This window comes from Saccoglossus kowalevskii, chromosome 6 (assembly GCF_978046115.1).
Source record: "Saccoglossus kowalevskii chromosome 6, keSacKowa6.1, whole genome shotgun sequence".
In the NCBI taxonomy this organism is placed as follows: domain Eukaryota; kingdom Metazoa; phylum Hemichordata; class Enteropneusta; family Harrimaniidae; genus Saccoglossus; species Saccoglossus kowalevskii.
This window is the reverse complement of record NC_140646.1, coordinates 20,958,634-20,972,780: the sequence shown is the minus strand read 5'-3', so window position 1 is coordinate 20,972,780 and position 14,147 is coordinate 20,958,634. Positions and strand designations below refer to the sequence as shown.

Here is a 14,147-nt window from a genome sequence, read left to right as displayed (position 1 = left end):
CACTGGTTACGAACCAGTTGAGCAAGGCTAACCGAGTCGTGACCTCGATGTTTTACATTTTGTGTATGTTATGTTATAATAGGTCTCAAAAGACGAACATATTTCAGGAAGCTGTGGGCTTGTATATGAATAAGCAAGGTCTGTCACAAGAAGCCCAAGATCTATGTAGGCTAATTGGCTTTTCGTTACATTCCAAAACTATACTAAAATAAAGAGAGAAATAACCGATGAACAGTCAAAAAGAATTCAATCAGACATACAGAAAAAAATACAAACTTGAATTTTATACATGTCACAAGTTTTACAACACAAACATGTGCCTTTTTCATGTGTGAAAGATTAATACCAAACAATAATATCTGTTACTATATTATAGTTGTCACTCTATTTACTATATTTACTATACGACTGTCATCATCAATAAAATGTAATATTTCAGGTCCAAAACAAACCCCTGATAATCTTATTGCATGATGATTTTCATAACATTCATGGCTTTCGCTCAATATCACCTGCATAGAAAAAAACTGACAACCAGCCAGGTGGTGCACACGACAACATCTTTATTGGACATCTTACCATTGAGGCCGCTATCTATACCACAGGATGGTCCAACTTCAATACATCGGTAAGGATAAATTGCTACTACAATGGTAACACACCACAGTTCAGTGTCAGTCTTATAGTTGATTACAGGCTTCATGTACACACCTGTGGATAACACATATTGCTAACTGTTATGAAACACAGTGAATAAACTACAATTATTATTATCTTTATGTTGATTATTTTCAGGCCTATATACATCTACAAAAATGGACAACAAACCTTGGTAAAAGGTGGGATTGCTGGACAAATAATGAGTCATATGTTTAGGACATTTAAGAGCGATTACAGTTTTTTAGCAACACTACTATTACCTTTTCACAGATTAGATCAATTACAAGCTAATCAATGCCTTAGGAATATGAGGTAAGTACAGTGAGCTTTAATTGTTGTATAATGTCACTAGATTATACAGTAAGTACAGTTCATGGAGAATATCCAGAAATATGTGTATTGTCTCAAAGTATTGGTGTACCAAATTGTGTTCAGGCAATCAGTGCAACAAGCAGAGAGAAATCATTTACAAAATATTACTAAAACAAAATGACTTATAGTAGAAGCACGCATAAGCCAAATGTATGCTGTATTATTAAAACATTACTGTTTGTTTTGTTACATTAGCATATAAATATATACATCTAACTACCAAATGTACTGCTTAAATTGAAACATAATATGAGTTACACAATTATTCTTTTAATAAATTGTAGACCATACACAGATGTAAATTCTGAAGAGCTGCACAACCTGGACACAACTATTTTAGTTGATGAAATGGAGCAACCACTTAAGAATACAGAACAGCTGTACATGTCAAGTTGTGGGAAATGGAGATAAATATACCATCCATCAAAAAGTATATATCACAGCATGCTACCTTGGCCCCAGGTGATTGGCCAGTTTGGTATTTTGGGAAAAAAAAATCGCTTGTTATAATATCACTGATACTACACAAGATGTTTTATCTTTTATTCCCACTCTTGGTCAATTCCACATTACTCTAAATGCATCAAAAGATATAGTTACATCATGGATTTTTTTCTTCCAATTACTTTGCAATGGTGTTGTTGGTAAACATTTTATTTTATCAAAAAAACCCAAGCCTTACAAAATGTCACTGTGCATTTATTTAGCCTACAGTGGATGGATGTACATCAGACCTCATGTAATAGGAAAGATGAATTCATGTAAGTCTGTTGAAGTCAGTTTACTTTTTCTTTTAGATGAATTAGTGCCACTTCTTTATTACCACTACCCTGTATTTGTTCAAGGTCATGGCCATATGTTGCTTGATGTTATAAAGCGCACTGAAATGTATTACATAATTTCAAATAGGCATCATTATAACAAGTCTCTCCTTGGTTTACTTTCTGATGACCTTTATCACACACACCCCTTGCCAGGATATTCCAATCTTTCACAAAACCATCAAGAATAACTGAGAAGAAAGTTGAGATATTTCATTCATCACTACGACACCACATTAAACCACACGACAATGCAACCACTATACACACACAAGCACACACACTACATTACACCAAACATAACATGTTAATGAAAGACTTGTTACAACATAACAATCATGGAAAGAATGACTATGACTTGACGCTTCTTGCAGGAAGAAGTGCGCAAACACTGTCAAAGATCATTAAGTGATGCAGACAGCACCATTTACAGAATCATTTACCCACATTCAACACAAACATAACACCAATATTATTGCCTTTAGGATTCCGATACCCTGAACATCATCACAATGAAGACCTGGCATGTGATAACCAAAGCTGTGTAATCACATCACACATAAGTATAAGGCGTCTCACGTGTGGCCATACTTATCACGTTTGTTGTTTTCCAGAGTCTGGATGTTCCAGCTGCTCAAAGTCTCTCTCAGCTGAAATTTTAAAACTTGCAGACTCATGGAATGAAGGATTACTAAAGGAAACATTACATCCCACATCACAAACTGACGACACCGCCGATGAGACTGACACATTGTCACAACCGCCAACAGTAATACAGCAGTATTATAAATCAGAACAGTTTAGGGATGAGATGAGAATTAGTGCTCTATCCATTCCTTCAGGCAGCAGAGAGAAGAAATTACATCACAATGTACAGACACAATACATTCAACAACAACCAACCACACACAGTCAAGTACACCTATTATTTGCAGCACACAGTCATCAACAAATCACACACATCCAAGTACCGACACACCTGTTATTTGCAGCACAGTCATCAACCAATCACACGCAGCCTAGTGCGCATATGCTGCATGTTACAAACAGCACAGCTTCAACAATAGCACTTTCTAAATCCACATCATCAAACAAAACAAAATTAAACAGAATAATTCACAGACATTCACATTTACGACATCTAAAACCACTCTCACAGACACATGTAAATATAAGGTACTGAACATGCAATTCTGTCGTTTCACAAGCAACACTTCACACAATACCATTAAGATCAGGTAGTAATGCTTGCACATTAATTTGTTTGCTTTTTGTAAACTGGTATTACAATGATTGTACAGAATCTTTAGTACCATCATCTTACTTACCAGAGGACTGGTTAGTTGGGCTGATCATTTTATGTGTTTCTGGTAACACAGTCCATGATATATACCGGCTCAATTTCCCACCATTGGCTTCTCTCAACTTAACACCATTGGAGACATCCAAACTAAGTTCAGCATCAAATCTCATACCATAGAGATTGGTCTAGTATACAAACAGCGTCATACGGAGACTGGTAGAGCATTATTACAATTTTATTTTCAGCAATGTATGGCAAAGCAAAGAATGGCAATATTATTTGTAAGATGTGAAGTCACAGTTGCTTTTATATTTGATAATAATCATGTGATCCTTTTTGATTCACATAGTCATTATAATGATACTCGGGGTGCAATAATTGCACAGACAGAATATAATTACTGCAATCAACTACTTCAATGGTATGACAGCATAATGATAACAGATGGGCAATGTACAGTGGGAGCTGTCACGTTATTCACATTTTAACTTTCTATTGCAATAATTGACAATTCATTATTTTTAGCGTGTTACTCATTGCTTGAATTTTGTGACTGAGTAGTCAGTCATGTTGTATCAATGCAATAGCATTTTTGTCAACGAATTACATAGAAAATTTAAATAATTTATATGAAAGTCCAGTTATGATATATGGGGTATTACTACAGTCGCAATTGACAACAAAATGTCACCCTAGATGCATGTGAATGTGGTGGTATCACTATCGCGTCAAGCTGGCATGATCTCAGTCTCGGATAACAATGCAGTCGCCGTTTCGTCATTTTATTATTATGATCGACAACTGATCTTTTTCTTGTTTTTACTTATCCCAGTACCGTCCTGCCGCTGTCTTCATCGTACTTCCCCGACAGTCCATGCCCAAAAGTATGAATATGACAAGACAATAAACATATCGGTCACATGGAACGATGCCCAATGTCGTTAAAGCTCCCAATTTACGCCATATATATAAAGATAACGTCATAATTCACCATTTAAAAAAAAAAAAAAAATATCTTACCTATAACATGGTATAAGTTGCGTTATCAAAAACTCGTACGGACATGTCCAAATAATAGAAACGATCTCTAAATCATAGATGCACCATGAAGAAATGCAGGAAAATAGTATTCCAGCTGATTACACGCCCACAATACCCGCACATATTATTCTCTCCTGTCGAGGTGCGTTCAGTAAGGCGAACTTTCGCTAGCGCCACGAGCGTTAGGTAACTGAACAATGCGTTTTTCTAGGGGCGTAGGAAACGAAGATGGCGGACAGGTATTGTGGTTATCGTGTTTTTTAAAATATTTGTTATGTTTATCTAGGACAATGTTTTTGTTTTGGCATATTATCACTAAAGACAAACTTGTTTAGTATTCGTTACTTCTAATACATGTTATTTTAATGTCTGATTCTATGTATTTCTTAAAAAAATCGTTGTTCATGTCATGCAGCTTTATTGTCTGTTATCTAGCTATGGTAGTTTGTCATAATTTTAATGAAATTTGTCTATACAATTTTTCGTATTTACAGCTTAAAATAAGTAATGCTGCATCTTTCAGACGGGACTCAAGCAACTGTAATGGTTGGTGGAAAAACGTACAATTCTGTGGTTAGGAATAGTGAGTTAGTCCTTGTACCATAGCTGTTTTGAATTGGCTAATAAGCGCTCAAGAATTTAAAATTTCCATGTTTACCCATATACCGTATTCCCATGTTATGGCAAAATACGCTATATCTATATACCATGGTATATCAGATCAAAATTCTCTCACATTACAAGTTGCATCAAATTTCAATTTATTCAAACATTGAATTTGTGGCCACTGTGGATTTTTAAGCACATTTTTGTACTGTAGCTCCCTGGTTACTTACATGCAACGCTTCAACTGTCATGAATTAGTGTTTGTGTATCTGTTGACCGACTTGGTTAGCTGATTACTAGTGAATGGCTGTGGTATGTCTGTCATCGTTTAGACCTCAGCGGCGCCATGGACGGAATTGAAATTATTGATGAGGAACTACATTTGACAGTTGGTATGTGTTTGTTTCTGATTTAGCAAGTAATTAATCGCGTGATTATGACGTGTTAAGTGCTACGATGTGATTGGCTGTATGACTGAAGGTTACGCCTTATAGTCTTTATACTTCCTTGTAATTTGTTAAGTTTTACTTAGTAATAAACGAAGTTCGAGTCAGTCCGGTTAAGGTGCTCGACAAGACGGTCAGGAAGCGATACTTTTGGGGACTTGTGTCTTATAGAATGGCAGACTAAAGACGAGAGTTCAGACGCATTTCGTTGTGTGTGTCTATTTGACTGTAAAGTGACTTTCCCGATCCTGTAGATCCTGTACCTCAAGTAAACCCATGACACAACAATGTCTTGCAATGCCATCATAAAATGGATTCTTCTGGGTAGGAATTTCTGCTAACTGTTAAATGGTGAAATTGTTTTTAATCATGTCAAAATTCACAAACGTTCAACACTAATATCAGATTTAACATCATTCATTTTGATATCAAGTACACTAATTTAGTCGGACTACAATTTGTTTGTATTTTGGCACATGTCTTTTTTTTTTGTTTTAATATAATTGTGTTCACAGATCAAGAAATTATATCCATGATCATTAAAAAATATCTAGAAGGAAAAAGCTATTCAGCTTTAGATCCATCTTTATTTCTTTAAATTATGAATACAAGGATCATGTCGACTTTTATATGGTTAGATGATTCAAATATCATGAACCATAGCATACATTTGCATTCTGACAAACTTTTTTCCTAATATATTTGTTCTATGTGTAACACTTATGTAAACAACTGAGATATGTCTATGATAAAAATACAATACCTGAAATATGTGAAAGAAAGACGGATGATAACAGAAAATTCAGTTTGACCACTTGGCAAAATTACAAAAAGAAGTTGCGAAACAGCGTAACGATATTTTAAAAGATTTTCCTGAATTGTTGGCGCAAAAATAATGTTTGCTAATTTAATATTACTTTACAAATAATTTAATTAAGTTTAGTATTTAATCTCACATTTGAATACAAATTTATTTCTATATATTTAAATACAAATTTTTCATTGTTATTATATGGTGTGTTGTCTTATTCCTGTATGAGTATAAATATTTACCTTGCCAAAGGATTGTCGTAACAATGAATATGTTTTTAACAAATAAGTAAAAATTATATTTACTATTGTACCCCGTCGATTTAATTGAATCACATTCCCTAATATAATTATTTCTCGAATTATTTGATACAATTCTATTTCTTTATAACCTTATAATTAAGCTTCTCCCTACGATTTACAATGACATTTTGCTGTAAATTTTACAACGGTATTAATTTCCTATAACAAATAATTCGCAATATCTTGTTGCTTTGCCCTTGCTACTTCTCGATTGTTGTTTTCCCAAGTAGTAATCATCATTGTCGCCAATATTATCTTCATATACAAACAAGTCCATCTAAATTCTCATCAACGTCTTCATAAACTAATCTAATGTCTTCATAAACTAATCTAATGTTATGCAATACACATGCAGCTACAATGACAGTGGGAATTTCTGTCAACAAATACATATCAAGGTATTTTAAACGTCGAAATAATTTGCACTTTAATAGCCCGAACGCCCTTTCGATGTCAACACGTGTGGACGAATGGCATTTATTAAACTGTTTTTCTACAGCATTTAAATGTCTGTTGTCTCTATATGGCGTGAGAGCATACGTTAATAACGCATACGCAGAATCACCAAGTAGATGTAAGTTAGGTGGTAGCTGGTTATGCAGCATGTTGCGCACTGGACTATTTTTAAAAACTCTGGCATGTACTGAGCCTGGCCATCCAGTGTAAACATCCGTGAATCTCAGATTGCTGTCGCATACGGCATGCAGTTGAATACTGGTGAACCCCTTACGATTTATGTATGAATTTCTGTGGTGTGATGGGACAGGTATGTATATATGGGTTTCATCAACAGCACCAATTACGCCTGGAAACCCTGTCTTCTGACGAAAACCTTCACATATATGTTGCACTTCAATGCCACTTTGCCAACAAATATCACTTGCTTCGCAACAAGGACGTGACAAACGGTCATTGCTACAACACTTTTGCCGACGTTCTTGATTTCCAAGAACCCAAAGAGTTGATAATAGTTTCTTCTCTATGCCGAGAGATCTCTCCGGTAAAGATGCTGCTAGTAATATGCACAACTTCTATATACAAAATAAAAAAGTTACGAATTAATTTTATTGCATTTCCTTTTGGCACAAGTACATACTACGATTGTAATAAATATTCATTCAAATAACATTTTGAAACAAGACTTGTATCTGCATGTAGTAATTTAGAATAAATAAACTATATACTTGGCGATGAAAATCAACACTTACTACGCAGAATGAACGCCAAAAGTGTCGAAAAATATTTTGTTTTTATAGTTAGTTAAAACCACATAGCACGGATAAGGAACAATTTAGTAACGCCTCACTAATAAACATAAATTTGGTACTCTATTACAAACTGTGAAGATATAATGCCGAAATAACATAAATATGATACTAATCTTATAAATTTTTCGCAGTCTCATAATACTAATATTAATATAAAGTTGCTGAAAGAATCATTTATGTATGAAAAGAAAAATCATTCACAAAATATTTTACTATATACACATTTGTTATGGCCTTACTTCAAAGGTAGATCGATGTATGCGAAAATGTGATTCGTACTTGTACGTAGTTGTTTATGCGTACCGGGATTTTTTTCTGTGTTGATGTCAACGCAACTGAAATCGCAGTCTTTGGAAAAGTTAGGCATGACTTTGCCGCATCGAAATTTACACTATCTTCCGAAAAATCGTCAATTAACAGAGCAATTGCTTGTCTCACCAAGGGAACGGCCATTTTTGCGAACGTTTTTGATATGTGTCTTATGACGCATAACGAGCCTCTGACGGCTAAATATCCACCATTTTACTCAGCGTTTCTTCCGCGGAACTATATACAAGTATTTTTTGTTGAACACATTCACTCCCGATTAAAATAACGCACAACACTCATCAGAATGTCTTATTTTATTATTATTAAAATGCATGCAAATTTGTAGGTCAAAGGTTTCATTTTTCTCAATATTCTCGGGGCGGACATCCGGGCATTTTCACCGCATGGCTAATATCAAGGAGAAAGCAAAGGCCGAAAACTCTCAAAAAACGGTACGGATGGTTGTTTAGACTTCCCTGAACAGTGTAACACGATTACCCCTGCGTGTATAACGTATATAAATTTGATTGTTCAGGATTACTTCAAAGTTGAGTTCCTGTTGTTTTCTTGAATTTTCACCGGCTCTTCGCTCGGCGTTCCGCGTTCCTCAGCAGAGCGCGCAGAGGCCTTATAAATACATGGTACAGTGGTGCGCGTCTTAGCACTGTGGGACTTCTTGTGACTCAGCTCCGCTCCCGAGGATTGCACTGGGTTGCCTCGATTGTCTGCGCCATCATATGCCATTCACGTGATAGGCACATCGGTGGCGTAAAGTTCAATCGAGGGCGTTCCATCTTTAACGGCACATTTGAGTGACAGCCCGTTTTCGTAATGACACAACACAGGCAACGTTCGCTGGGTTTACTCGGTGTAATATCGGAGTTATTCGAAGAGGAAGAAATAGAAACCGATAATTTACTGTTAATAATCATAAATATGATAAGTATTTATCTAAATAAAAATAGTAATATTTGCCGACTCTCTATTGATTCAAGCAATTACAATTTTAAGATCATATAATATGAATAATGTATACAACTTACTTGTACCTTTAGTATTTGTTTATTTTTTCATCTTTTTTTTGGCTGGTGTCGCAATACTTTCCTCGTCTTCACTCTCACTTAACGTGACATTTGCAATTTCTGAAAAATTATTAAAAAATTAACCTTATAACATAATTTTAATTTGTTTGTATATTGAAAGCAATTTAACATACTATACTATACTATACTATATTATACAGAATTCAGCATTTTAATATTTATGTTTATTTATTTTTTTTTTTTCAAAAAACACTCAAGGCTTTCTTCGATTAAAATTCGATTATTTCCTGATTTTCCATTGTGTGCTTTCTGTCGCTTATATTTTTCTTCAGGAGATCTTATTTTTAAGCGACATTTTTCTGTTGTTATAGTTTGCATCCCTGGAATTCCACGCAGCTTTGCAGCAACCTTAACCCGTTTATTACCATCTTGTCTGTCAGAAGTATAAGCGCCTAATATGACTTGGTCCAAAATTCTGTAAAATACACGATTACGAAACAATTATTTAAAGCTTATAATATGAAAAATCAGCTAATATAACTTATTTATTATTTTATTATAAAATCAACATACCACTGTCATGTCTTTGTACGCCACAGGGATCAGCTTGAGCGTTTCCTCCACACAAACTTACGCAGACATAACCGACTTTGAAAGCGTGTCAATCGCTTTTTTGTCTAAAATTATTTACATCAATACTTAACAATACATATTTGTTATTTCATGTGGACACACATTTTTTGTTATATATGATTACGTTTTATGATTACGTTAATAGATATATAAAGATATTGTATTGTATCTTACCACAAGATTTATTCTGTTCAACATTGTTTTATCCACAATAGCTGATTTGTTATCATGACGGCACTGTTACACTAACATACACATAAAAAGTTCATTCCTGTCACTATTATACATTAGAACGATAAATTTGAGTATATTTGTTGTCCTTTATTTTTACAACAGTCGTCATATAATATTAAAAAACAAATATTGAACGGTATGTCGTTTGGTAAATTACTATTATTTATATCAAAATAAATTTGATGAGCATAGATTTAAATCCATCAAAAATCATAACATAAATTAATGATTTAGAAAAAAATTCCTGCCATGTACTGCTGTATAAGGCTACACTATTTATTGCGATAAGCCAACTACATCCTCATTTTCAAGAATTACGGTCGAACATTTCTGTAAGTTTTGAAATGTTTGAGTAATTAAAGAATATCGGCATATTTCCCCCAAAAAAATTTACTCACATTTGCCGGTGCGATGTTTGCGCGTTTGCCCCGAAGGTCACTGGGCGGGACAACCGGTGTACGCCGGTTAGATGCGAGCGCATCCAACCCAGAACAATCGTGAATGACGCGGTGTACCTTGCGCCTCGGGACATCAATCGTGTCCACTTATTGACATGCATATCGCCACAAACCAACCGAATAGCGCTATCTGTGTTGACACAATGAGGAAATAGTTCCGACCACTTTTCCCATAGTTCCACACGCGGTATATTGCTGGTTCCCTGCATCCTTTGTGAATGGCAAGTAGGACGCAGGTCGTTGTGTCGTCACAGGAAGCGCTGTCCCAACACAAACCTGTGTCATATGACGCCTTACTAGCTAAAAGTTTGGCTAAAATAGCGCTCTGCCGCTTCTTTACACTAGTGTTTATACACGGAACTTGAAATATTGTTTAGTGAGTAAAATATCATATAAATAATTCTTTGAAACAACAGCAACTAATGTTGAGCTATTCATCCTTGGTTAGTCACGAAGTTACTCGCGTCGATGGGGCAAAATAAGAAGAGGATATTATAATACAAAACAAAAACACGAGTCATCTTGACGATTAACGAAATACAGGGATCTTCCCTAATTTATTATGCATGCATGCGCAAATGCAAAAAGTGAACTTACAAAAACTAATGAACACCTCCACTTAAACTCAGTTTGCGTATGCCTAATCATATACCATCAAGAATACATGAAAAAGTTGTCTGCACATGGTTTGGTACTTATATTGGCTAATCGTCTAGACATTTTAAACTTTCTAATATATCTATACCTTAAAGTCGAACTAACTTTGTCACCATTTAAATACAATGCATAACATAACATCACTACGGTTTAAATTACAGGACTCCAATATACAATTATATATATTTAAGAAAATTGTGATCCCATCTGAATTTCACATTTAGTGAGTACTATCAGCAATATTTTGATCAGAGAGTACATACTTGATCTCCATAGATTCTTTCTGAACTTCACCACGTATAAAATGGTATCTTATATCCATGTGTTTTGACCTCTGATGTTGAGTAGGAGTTTTAGCAAGTGCTAATGCTCCCTGGTTACAACAATACAAAAATAATTTTTCAAAATCACGACCGGTCACGTAACAGCTCTTTCAAAAACTTCCCTTCCTGTGTTGCAGCTGACATTGATATACGCTCAGCTTCACGTGTAGATAAAGCTACAATAGCTTGTATCCTTGGCTTCCAAGGACCCAGTGGACACTCTAGTGAGTTTAAAACCATACCCTGTAATGCTTTTCCTGTCTTCTGAATTTGCCCAATGGGCATCACAAAACCAATCAAAATGAGTGGATCAGTTGACTTTCTGAATATCAACTTTTGATCAATGGTACCTTTCATATATATTAAAACATGTTTAGCAATTACCATGGGTTAGAAGTTGGATTTGCCAAATATTGTGATCATGCCATTTTCATGGACAAATTCAATGCCAAGAAACCATGCTATCTTTATCACTCACTTCAAAACCTTCTGGTTGCTCCACATATATTTCATAATCTATAGGAGCATTCAAATACGCTGCTTTCACATCCCTTTGATGTACAGCCAAATCGTTTTGAACGGCCAAATGCATTACCGCTCTTATGAATGTTATACGAGCGGTGGGAGAGAATGTTTCCTGTTAATCTATATTGGGTTTCTGGGAATAACCCTTAGCCACAAACCTAGCATTATACTGTTCTTTATTATTTTGATCCAATTTAACAGTATTACCCCCCCCATTGCTTCTCTGCCTTTTGGCAGTGTGGTCAACTCAAAAGTATAATTTCAGTTTTCAGTCTTTCGCTAATCATCATACTTATCACAATAAAGTGCATCCTGGGATGTTTCCGGAACACTAGTTGTTTCTAAGTTTGTTTTTTTGGATAGTACGTCCGGAGCTATCTATATCTTGAACACCCATTGATGGATTTAATTCAATACATGAAGACAATACATAATGTCTTACATATGCGCGTCAAATTACTTTATGATCGGAGCAAAAATGGCCGACTGGATATAAAATTTGCTATTTCTGATACCTAAATGTGTTCACAGCAGTTTCTCAGAAGTGACTGGGCTGATTTGGATCAAAGTTGGTATGACGATCATACATATTGGGTTATAAGTGCACGTCATTTTTTCCTGTTTCGAACAAATATGGCCGACTGGCGGCCATCTTGTTTTTCATGGTGCCCATGCTATTTTATCTGGAATGAAATAAACTTTTCTTTTTAAATTTTGTACAAAGACAGTATAACAATAAGTACATCAATATTTTTATAATTTGATTCAATATGACTGCCCATTGTCCAATTCTCGTGTAAAAGCACTAAATCATACTTTTTTTACAAATCCATCTCCTACTAATGGTTTCAGTCTAATCTCAATGACTTCATCAGCATTAAATTGATATGTCAGATCACAAAATTTAGGACGGGGACTGTCTTCAACAATTACTTGTTTTTTACATAATAATTTGTTGTAGAATTTGTATATTTTAAATATGTATTCTAGTAGTTAGTGTAACCATTTTAATTCTTTCTTGATTTCCAAAATTTAAAATTCTCAACTATCACGTGTTATCTTTTTATTGTTCAGATAATCGTAAAATATGAAAGCCAGACGAAAACTAAAATTGTAACAAATGACAACATTCAGCTAATCTGTAAAGCTATAGTCACTAACGGAAACCTCGATTCAGTTACTAGGAAGATATACAGGAAGTGTTATTTGATTAAAAGAACATAAATTGGTTCTAAATGACTGTCAACACAGTGTCAAAGATTGTATAGTAAGAAAACCTCATCTATTCCACAACTCCTGATGACCTGTTGCAGGTCAGTTTGGAAAAAATAATTACTGAGTAGAAAGAAAGGTAGGTTGTTATACATCAGAGATGTAGTTTTATGATTGATACAAGATTGTATATTATGTTTAAAATGACATTTCTGTTAAGGTAAGTCAAAATTATATTCCCGATCAGTGTGTAGGTAATTGTTGCCACAAGGTAATTTTTGCACAGTATCTGTTTTTAATACAAATTGTGGGTAGCTGTGATCGGTAATGTGTTGGTGTGGGGAAGAGAATGATCACCAACATGTTTTCAGGAGTAATTATAAGCAGTTATCTGTGAAAAATAAGGAGGTTGGCTTTCATTTGGGAGAGCCAATGAAATACTTATGAATGGTATATTCTAACAGCCTATGGCTATTTGACTTGAAGTAAACCTAGTTAATTTGCCTTGGATCATGGTATTTACTAAGGAGAGTTTTAAGAAGTCTTACAGGCTGTCCAAGTATCCGAAAATAGAAAATAATTGGTATCCCACATGTTTGTAACTTGACAGCTTCCTGCGACCTTAAGTTTGGCAATGTACTTCCTGACAGTAACTTGTGATGTCATTCAATGTTTTCAGTAATAACTTAACGCAACGATCTTCCAATTGTATTGTGTGTTTGGAGGTGGCTTATATTCGAGCAGTAGTTTATATAAAAAATATGTAATGGCTAATTTCATTTTTCTCAAAAATTGCTGGACCGTTTGTCTTGATTCTTGGTGTGCAGGTGTCTTAAATGTTCATGAGAAGATGATCCACCTATAAGTCTGCAATTTATAGTCAAAAAAGATGAAAAACGTTATTTTTGACAATTTCTTCAAAACTATTAGATATTTTCTGTACAGATAGTTGAGGTAGTTCCCTGTCATATATCATCACATGGTGACTGTATCTACAAATTTCTGTTTTTGGAGAATTTGTTTGTCATTTTTGGTACAAATTTTAGTCCAAAACCTTAAATCCAAATGCTTACATATTTGCAACGATGATACTAACTTGATAGCCGATGTTCAAAAGTTACAG

The 14,147-nt window shown here is 34.7% G+C and overlaps 1 pseudogene; it reads left to right on the top strand.

The window, feature by feature from the left end:
- The first annotated feature begins 491 nt into the window (after positions 1-491).
- LOC144361810 (uncharacterized) lies at positions 492-4,775 on the top strand (annotated as a pseudogene).
- The last annotated feature ends 9,372 nt before the right edge of the window (positions 4,776-14,147 follow it).